This window comes from Petaurus breviceps, unplaced genomic scaffold (assembly GCF_028583685.1).
Source record: "Petaurus breviceps papuanus isolate PSGF00001 unplaced genomic scaffold, PetGlider_PUasm1.0 90762, whole genome shotgun sequence".
Classification (NCBI taxonomy): domain Eukaryota; kingdom Metazoa; phylum Chordata; class Mammalia; order Diprotodontia; family Petauridae; genus Petaurus; species Petaurus breviceps.
In genome coordinates this window covers 9,838,081-9,847,273 of record NW_027187339.1, presented here as the reverse complement: position 1 = coordinate 9,847,273, position 9,193 = coordinate 9,838,081, and the positions used below count along the sequence as shown (strand labels likewise).

The 9,193-nt window shown below is 39.3% G+C and overlaps 1 pseudogene; it reads right to left on the bottom strand.

Annotated features, from left to right (window-relative positions):
• Positions 1-1,921: 1,921 nt before the first annotated feature.
• Positions 1,922-2,913, bottom strand: LOC138146468 (UV excision repair protein RAD23 homolog B pseudogene; annotated as a pseudogene).
• Positions 2,914-9,193: the final 6,280 nt, after the last annotated feature.

The window sequence follows — 9,193 nt, the reverse complement described above, 5'->3', positions numbered from 1 at the left end:
CACAGGAGACAGAAGGTAATGAGTACAAGACACAGTAGCTCAAAAAAGTATCATCATCAAGCTGTTCTAAGGATATTGCAAGAGATTACTTCAGGGAAAAAAATCTGTTCAAACTTCATCTTCCTACTTAGCATCATAGACTCAAAATAAATTAAAAATTTAGGCCAAAATATCTTTGAGGAAAAGAGTATAGATGCCTGCCCCCTCTTGGGACCAACTACCAAGATTTACAAAGGGAAATCAAACCGGTAAACAAAACAAAAGAAAACTAATGCTGCTATTCAGATTTTTCTTTTAATATACCATGAGTTATCATGATTGTTCATTTGTTTCTCAAAGTTTTATATCTTACCAGCTTCCATTTCCCAACCCTCCCAATAGGTTTTGCCCTTTTCATTCTTTTTTGTTTTGTTTTGATTTTTTGGAGGGGGAAAGGCAGAGCAATTGAGGTTAAGTGACTTGCCTGAGCTCACAGAGCTAATAAGTGTTGTGTCTGAGGTCACATTGGAACTCAGGTCCTCCTGACTCCAGGGCCGGGCTCTATTCACTGAGCCACCTAACTGCCCTTCTTTTCATTCTAATGGAAGAAGAGTTGCTGGAGATAAGTTTTATGGCACTTTTTTTTTTTTTAAAAGAAAGCAATACAATCCCAGTGGCTTGAGTTGGCCACATACTCCCATATGGTAAAGAGAGAAAAGTGTACACACATCAGAAAACTAGTTTAGAAATATTTCCTTCAATTTTATGTTGGGTCAACTTTTTAATCATTAAAAATAAAAGTGGCAGTTGGAAGTCAACCTTTCTGCTGAGGGGAGGAAGAGAGAGAAGGCAGAGTGAATGCTACATTTCTCCATTGGCCCCCAAAGTACTCAGGATATATCAAAAGCAAACATACAATGGTTATTTTAAAACTTTTACTGCAATATAACATTGAAGTAAAAAGTAACTATGCTTCTACTGTTTTTTTTTTCACCAAAAGAAAAAAAAATCACTAACAGAAAAATAACTTTGTTAGAAGGGGTCTCACAGTCAATGATCAATGATAGTTTTCATCAGAAAGGATTTCTCCCTGCCCCCCAGCAATTAACATGGAAGAATGGTCTTTCTCACACTAATTTCATACATATTTGAAGCAGCAAAAATAACCACCTATAATTAGGTATTTATGTTGCTCAAACAATCTTTTGAATTTCACAAAGTCATTACCAGTGTTGTTGTGAAATATAGATTGCAGATCCTAGGTAGCCAAGGCTCTCTCCAAAACCAGTGTTAAGTCAAAAGAAATAAGAAACAGGGCATTACATTAAATTTCTGGATCAAGTACACTAAAAAGAGTGCAAACCTGGGAGAAATTACCTACAGTTTTATAGAAGTAACTAAATACCTGTAAAAACTGATTTGGGGCTGTATAGTATTTTACACTGTATGAATTTTCTGCATCTACTAATTTAAAGCAGACACACACTGTATTTATTCCTGCCCTGTTCCCTACATCTCCTCTCACCACATGCCCAGTCACCTACTACCTTTCACTAAGTATTATAGATATGACCCCAAATCATTGTAGACAATCCATTGAACACAGTTAGTGGGATACACTGGTGTGAAGTATGAGATTAAAAAAAAAGTCCCTTTTAATTTTCATCAAAGTTCTGTTGTAGAAGAAAATTGGCAGCCAAATTTTCATTCTTCTCAAAGCAAAACAAACCTGTATCACAAGTCCTTCCGGAATCCTAATACCTTTAACCTGTCTATAGCTTATACACATACATATAAAGACAGGTTAAAGGTATTTTATATATCATATATATATATAAAATACCTTTAACCTGTATTAATAATATGTATTACTTTAATGTAGCTATATGTAGTTCATATGACCACTTCCAGCTTCAGCTATCCTCCACTGCCACACCCATCTTCAACCTTGAACTGGTTCATTTAACATTCCAAGTAAATACTCTTGATGTTGGCTGATAGCTGCAGTTACTAGAGATTTTCTTTTACTGTTTTCTGTAACAAATAGGAAAAGGGAAGGGTTTTATTGCATAATTGTCTCATCTGCTGGAACTGAGGCTGGTTCTGTAAAAATTCAAGGGGATGTCCCCAGCAGCAGTTGTAGTAACTGTTGTTCTTTCTGTTGTTATGGCTGCAGCCGCTGGAGACTGAGTGACACCTGTGTTGGCCACCTGGCATCCACCACAGCCTGACTGTGTCCTGGGATGCCCATTAAAAGATATTCCGCCATTTTATCAGCGTTGTTGAGACTGGCTCTCAGTGCTGCAATTACTTGCTCTTGCTCATAGTCCACTGACATGGTCTCAGTCGCCATGCTTTCATAGGATTGGCCTGTCACAAGGGCACCTGTAGCATCTTCAAGAAGGTTTGACCCAGAGGAGTCTCCAGGGTACTGTCAGATGACGTTGGGCTAATACCCATAGGGCCATTTTCTACTGGCTTCTCCGCTGGTTTCTCAGCCTTAGGTGCTGCAGCTGGCGTTAAGGGACGGATGTAGGTGTAGCGGCGGGAGCCAAGGCTGGAGAAGGAGTTGGGGCTCGGGCCACAGGTGCTGGTCTAGATGAAGTAATTGCAGTGGGGGTAGCAGGATTTAATTGTGGCCTTGTAGCTGGTGATGGTGTTGATACAGTAGAGGATGCTTTGGGTCCTGTCGCCACAACCTCCACAAAGTTCTTCCCATCAATTCTGTATTCTTTGACAGCTGTGCCTTCGTTAAGGATTTCTTCTGCATAAATTAATTTTCGGTCTGCTATTGGAAATGCTTCTTTTCCCTTTTGTAGATTCAACTTTCTTTTTCAGAGCCTTAACTGTCTCCTCAGGGTCGATGTCGATTTGGAAAGTCTGTTGCTGGAAGATCTTCGGAGTGATCTGCGTTGCCATCACCCGGGACGCCATGGTCGCTGTAGGCTAAGTCGGCTTCTGGGGCCCGCTGGGAGGTAGACAGAGATGGCTGGTGGAGTTGGTCATATTAACCCCGCAGGACGGCTTTTCCCTGGGCCTGCGCCGCCGCCACTCCCGCTGTCGCTCTCACTGTCGCTTCCCGCTAGCCGCTGCGTGATCAGCTGAGATCGCCTTCTTTCCAAGGCGTGGAGCCAGTGAGGGGTCAGTCCTCAGAAACTGTGGGCAGGTCTGGGAGGCAGGGAGCGAATCCACTAGATCATTTGGGGCCTGGGCTTCACCATCACGACTCGCTTGGATATCGGAAAAGGGGTTTCAAAGAGAAAATTTGTGAAAAAGAAGTTAAAAGGAAAAAAAGCCCAAGAACCTGTGAGTGAGCCCTGGGTGAGAGACAGAGAAAAGGGACAGGGGGCTTTAGATGCTATTTGCATAAAGCCTAGAGTATTAGTGCTGAACACATTCTCAATTCCATAACTGTTTTACTCTATGTAAAGAGGGGTTGGGGAGCAAACAGAAGAAAACATGTAAGAAAATAAGATTGAAGGAAATTCACAAAATGTAATTTTAAAAAATTATTTTATTTTTGCACAGAAACAAATCCAGTACAGCCAAGATTAAACTGAGGGGGAAAATTTTTGGCATCAGGCTTCTCTGATAAGATTTTATATCCAAGATATACAAGAAACCAATTCAAGTTTGTAAGAATAAGAGCTATTTCCCAATTGATACATGGCCAAAGACTATGAACAGACTTCTTTTTTTGCATTTTGGAGGGGTGAATGCAGGGCAATTGGGGTTAAGTGACTCTATTCACTGCATTACCTAGCCACCCCTGAATAGATATTTCTAAAGAGAAGAAATCTAAAGCAAATGTAGCCATATAAAAATGCTGAAAATCACCAGTAATTTAGAGAAATCCAAATTATATCAACCCTGAAGTTCTACCTCAAACTCACCAGACTGGCAAAATTGACAAAAAAGTAAAATGACAAATGTTCAATTAGACCTGGGATAGACATATGTTATTAGAGCCATGAATTGGTCTAGCAATAGTAGAAAGCAATTTGGAACTACATCCAAAAAGTTGCTGAAGTGTTCATATCCTTTGAACCACTGCTTCCACTTCTAGGTCTATATCTTGAAGAGATAAAAGAAACAGAAAAAGACTATCTCTCTATCTATCAGCATATCTGTGTGTGTGTGCCAAACAACAACAAAAATTTTATAGCTGTTCTTTTTGTATTGGCAAAGAACTGGAAACTATGGTGGAGGAAGAATCCATCAATTAGTCAATGACTGAACAAATTACAATTTACTTATGAAATATAATGCCATTTTCCAGTAAGAAATGATGAGAGAGATATTTTCAGAGAAACCTGGGAAGATACATATAGATTGATGCAATATGAAGTAAGAACCCAGAAAACACTTCATATTAAAACATCAACACTGTATTTGATAGACTTGGGCCCATCAACACTGTATTTGGTAGACTTAAAAACTCAAAGGTGGTGCAGTGAATAGAGCACTGGCCCTGGAGTCAGGAGGACTTGAGTTCAAATCCGGCCTCAGACACTTGGCACATTTTACTAGCCATGTGACTTTGGGCAAGTCACTTAACCCCAATTTCCCTCCCAAAAAGGCCCCCCAAAACCAAAACACCTCTTAACAGTGAAATGATCAATCATAATTATAGAGGACTAATAACAAAGAATGCTGCTACATTCTGACAGACAAGCTATGGGGAGAAAAAAGCATGGGTTTTTTTGGACATGGCCAGTGTGGGATTATTATTTTTTGCTTAACTAATAAGAATTTTAATTTTATTTCCTTTTTTTCCCCAGTGGGGAGAGGAAAGGGATGTGGGAAGAAGAAGAAAAAAATCTTGAGAAATGAAAAAAAAAATTAATTCACAGGAAAGAACCAGAGTAAGACCCATAGGAAATACAAATATTAAACTTTTGAAAGTTATAGGCTGAATTTATTATATACTTAAGAGAAAATACAAGTTTAATATATACTAAAGATTCTCTGTTTCATGTACAATCCCTCTTTGTCTTTTTGTATATGGGAACACTCATTTTATTAGGTGTTAAGTTTAGAATTAAAAAATCAAATAAGAAAAAGTATACTTGGACCCTTCTAAACAAGTCTTTACATTAAGGTTTATACCACATACTATCTTTGGTTATTTTTGGTGATTCCTTTCCATTTGATATAGAAAACTAGGGCTATATAGAATATATTTCTTTTAGATGAAAAAGAATAAAAAATGATTTTTCTGGATGACAAAATTATTTTGGAGGTTTTTCCTTCTGAACTTTGTCATACTTCTTGACATAACTGAGATTTCATAGAATCACTAACTTTTGTGTTGTTTTCCTCCTTAATTATAATGTAAGCTCCTTAAAGGCAGGGACTATATCTGTGGCTTGTGTTTGTATCCCTCTGCTTAATACAGTTCCTGGTACATAGTGAATTCTTAATATCTATCTATCAATCAATCTATCTATCTATCTGTCTGTCTGTCTGTCTGTCTGTCTGTCTGTCTGTCTATCTATCTCATAAATTGTCAAGATGAAAAGACAGCTCTCTATAGCAGAATGAAATACAAAGGAGCAGGGACCAAACCAGTTGAATTTCTGCTTTGCCTTAGGCTTAGCCTTCCTTTTCCTTTGGGGCCAGTGCCTAAAGAATTGGGGCAGTTGTTATTTTAGGCACATAATACTGTTATAGTCTCTTTTTAAATCGTTTCTTTCCTCTAATGTCCCTTAAGCAATTGATTAATATGTTATAGCACTTGCCCCTGTGTCAGTTTGAGAGAGAAAAATTCCCTGGGTGTGAACTATGAAAATTGATTACAAGGGGACCTTAAGATTTATATATTAAAAAAAAAACAAATCTGCTGGAACATGCACACTTCCAATGAATACTTTGCCCTTCACTCTAGCCCACTATGTGTAGGCTCCCAAATATTGGGATGCTGTCTTTGGAATAGACTCTTCTGGAATTGCTGTCAAAGGCTGTGTGCAGCACATTCCTTTTCTGAGTGCTAGGATTCTGTGACTATCCTTAATTGATGATCATTCTTCATCCCTTGAGGGTGGTATGATCTTTGGATAAAGCCAAAAGTTACACAGAGTCAAGTCTGGCAAAAAATAAAATAAAATAAAAAAGAGTGGTCCAACAGAGAAAGACTGTTTGGGGTCAAAACCAAGGTGTGCCTAAGAAGTCATGAGACTGATTTTCTAGCATGAAGCACAAATTGACACAGAATCCCATTCTTGGAGATGAGTTCCCAACTCATTTAAGCAATAGTGGCATGCTTGGAATAGGATCTTGCATTTCAGTGTGACTACTAGGAAGGTATCACTCCTTTGGAAATAAAATGTCTGTTGTGTTTAAATAATTTTCTTTTATCTGTTGAAGGTACTGCAATTCTTCTAGTCACCTGTATTTGAAGGCTCAGTGTTGTCTTGATTTTATATTCTTATTCACCCCATATAGCCCATCAGTTAAATATTATTTTTTAATCTCCCATAACATTTCAGGTGTCAAGTTGGAAAACTTCAGACCAATTCGGTGATGAGTAAATAAAGTGAGATATTTATTCAAGGTCAAGGAATTGACAGCATACATTCAGACAGAGATTCTCTAAGAGAAAGGGGAGAATGGAGTTCTCATTAGGCACAGAACATTTCTCATTAGGTACACAGAACAATGGAGGTGGAGGAGGGGAGCGTTGAGAAGTTACAGAAACAGTCACGGAAATGAACCTGGGTTACCTTTGCCAGGTGTTCCAAGAATAGGGACTGTTGGAAACTGCCAGGTATGTGTGGGTTTTCTTGGGAGGTAGGGTAGGGCCCCAGGGTCTTCCCAGAGGGTCTTCCCAGAGTTTGACACTAGCATGGGTCTTTTTTTCTATACATACAGTCCCTTACCTCCTTTAGGCCCTCATCACCTGGACTATAGAAATAGCCTCATAATTGTTTTCCATGCCCCATTTCACCTCAATCCAATCCGTCCTCTACACAGCTGCGAGTTATTTTCCTGAAGTGTTGGTCTAACCCTGTTATTGTCCTATTCAATAAACATCAATGACTCCCTATTGCTTAGTTGTCAATGACAACCCTTCACAATGTTTCTTCAACCTTTTTTTTTTTTAAGCAATCGGGGTCAAGTAACTTGCTCAAGGTTACATGGCCAGTTATTTCTGGGTGTGGTGCTAAGTATCAGAGCCCGGATTTGATCCCCAGGTCATCCCGACACTGGAGCCGGTGCTCTTACTTGCTGAGCCACCTGGCCGCCCCTAAGCAATTGGGGTTAAGTAACTTGCTCAAGGTTACATGGCCAGGTGTTTCTGGGTGGATGCTAAGTGCCTGAGCCGGGATTCAATCCCCAGGTCATCCCGACACTGGAGCTGGTGCTTTTACTCGCTGTGCTACCTGGCCGCCCTGCTTCAACCTTTTTTACTCCAGACGTATTACCCTTTATTTTCCTTCACTTATAATATGGTTCAGCCAAACTTACTGTTCCTCATATGTGGCACCAAATTTCTCATCTCTGTCTTTTCTCTGGTTGCTTCCCTTCCCTAATATCCTCCCCAATCCCAACATGGTAGACATCTCTTCACCTTCATCTCTCATAAACCTAGTGTACTTCAAGGTCCATCCCAAATTCCATCTTCTACATGAATGCTATCAAATAGAACTAGGGTTACTAATCCATACATAGGATCCTTCCTGGCTGCATATTGACTTAGTTTTTAAATGTAATGTTATCTATATTTTAGTGTATTTTAAAAAATAATTCCCAATTACATTTTAATCTATTTTCAGGCAGCAGTAGAGAAGGTCATGGGATGCATGTGATCTGTGGACTATAGGTTTAACACCTTTGTTCTACATGAAACTGAGTCCTTAACTGCTTAGTGCCTTCCACCTCTAAATTATCTTGTACCTACTTTGTATATATTTTGTATATTATCTATCTATCTATCTACCTATCTATCTATCTATCTATCTGTCTGTCTGTCTGTCTGTCTGTCTGTCCATCTATCCCATTATATCTTATTCTACCTTACTACTTACCTACATTATTTTTCTTAGCTAGAATGGAAGCTTCTCAAGGACAGGAGCTATTTTACTTTTGTATTTGTATCTCTAGCACCTAGAACAGTTCCTGGCACATAGTAACTGCTTAATAAATGCTTGCTAGTTGATTGCTTGAATGGAAACCACCTCATTGCTTCATGTATGTAACTAAATCAGAGTAAGAGTGTCTTAAGAAAATGTCATTGATACTGCTAGTTCTAACAAGGGAGTCTGGTGGGCTTGAGTAAGGCTTTACATCTTGGCTCTGTGACCATGGGCCAATCATGCCATCTCTCTGGGAACCTTCTGCTTCCTTTGCTGTAAAATGAGAGGGTCAAACTAGATTATATCGAAGGTCCTTTTAAGCTCTTGTTTTCTGTGATTCTGCTTGGTCATTCTACCAACAGAGGCTCCAGAGAGCCACATTGAAGGTGAAAGGACATAGATGAAGATTTTTGTCCATCATCAATCTGCTGATGAGCAGTTGGAGCATTTTATGTAGTTATAGGAGGATAATTCACCAGGTCCTAGAAGGGCACATGATCTTAATTGAACACATTCAAAAGAAGGGAAAGAGCTAATACTCTGACCAATGGTTAGACCTAGGTTTGACTCTTGATTCTGCCACTTACTGGCTTTGTGACCTTGGATAAGTCCTTTCCCCTCTCTGGGCCTCAATTTTTTCATATGTACCATGGAGGGTTTGGTTGCTTCCAGTTTTTATATTCTGTGATTCTATGAAGGGGAAGCAATTGTCTAGTGTGGAAAAGCCATTAAAGCTTGTGACAGGGAGGTAAGGGCTATGTGAATTTCATAAATGGCCCAAGAGTTGTTTTTTTTTTTGCCTTGGTAATGCCATTTAAGAAAACAATCTGGGAATCAGGAGAGCTGTGGAAGAGGCCTGGATTTATATGGCCCCTGCCAGGGAGATCTCTGACATCTGGCGGATTCTCCAGATGAGGAGAGTGACAGGAGGGAGAATCATCAGTAAGGTCATTATCAGCACAGCACCAAAGATCACCAGAGGGATGGCCCAAGGAGCAAGGATTGTTGCTTCCATTCCGACTTTTGGAAATCTGCAAGTAGAAAAGAGAGACAAGAATCTTCATGTAGAAAGGCACATTGTTTCTAGCTGAGTTGTCTATAGGTATAAAAAGATAATCTAGGTATTTACTTTTATATCC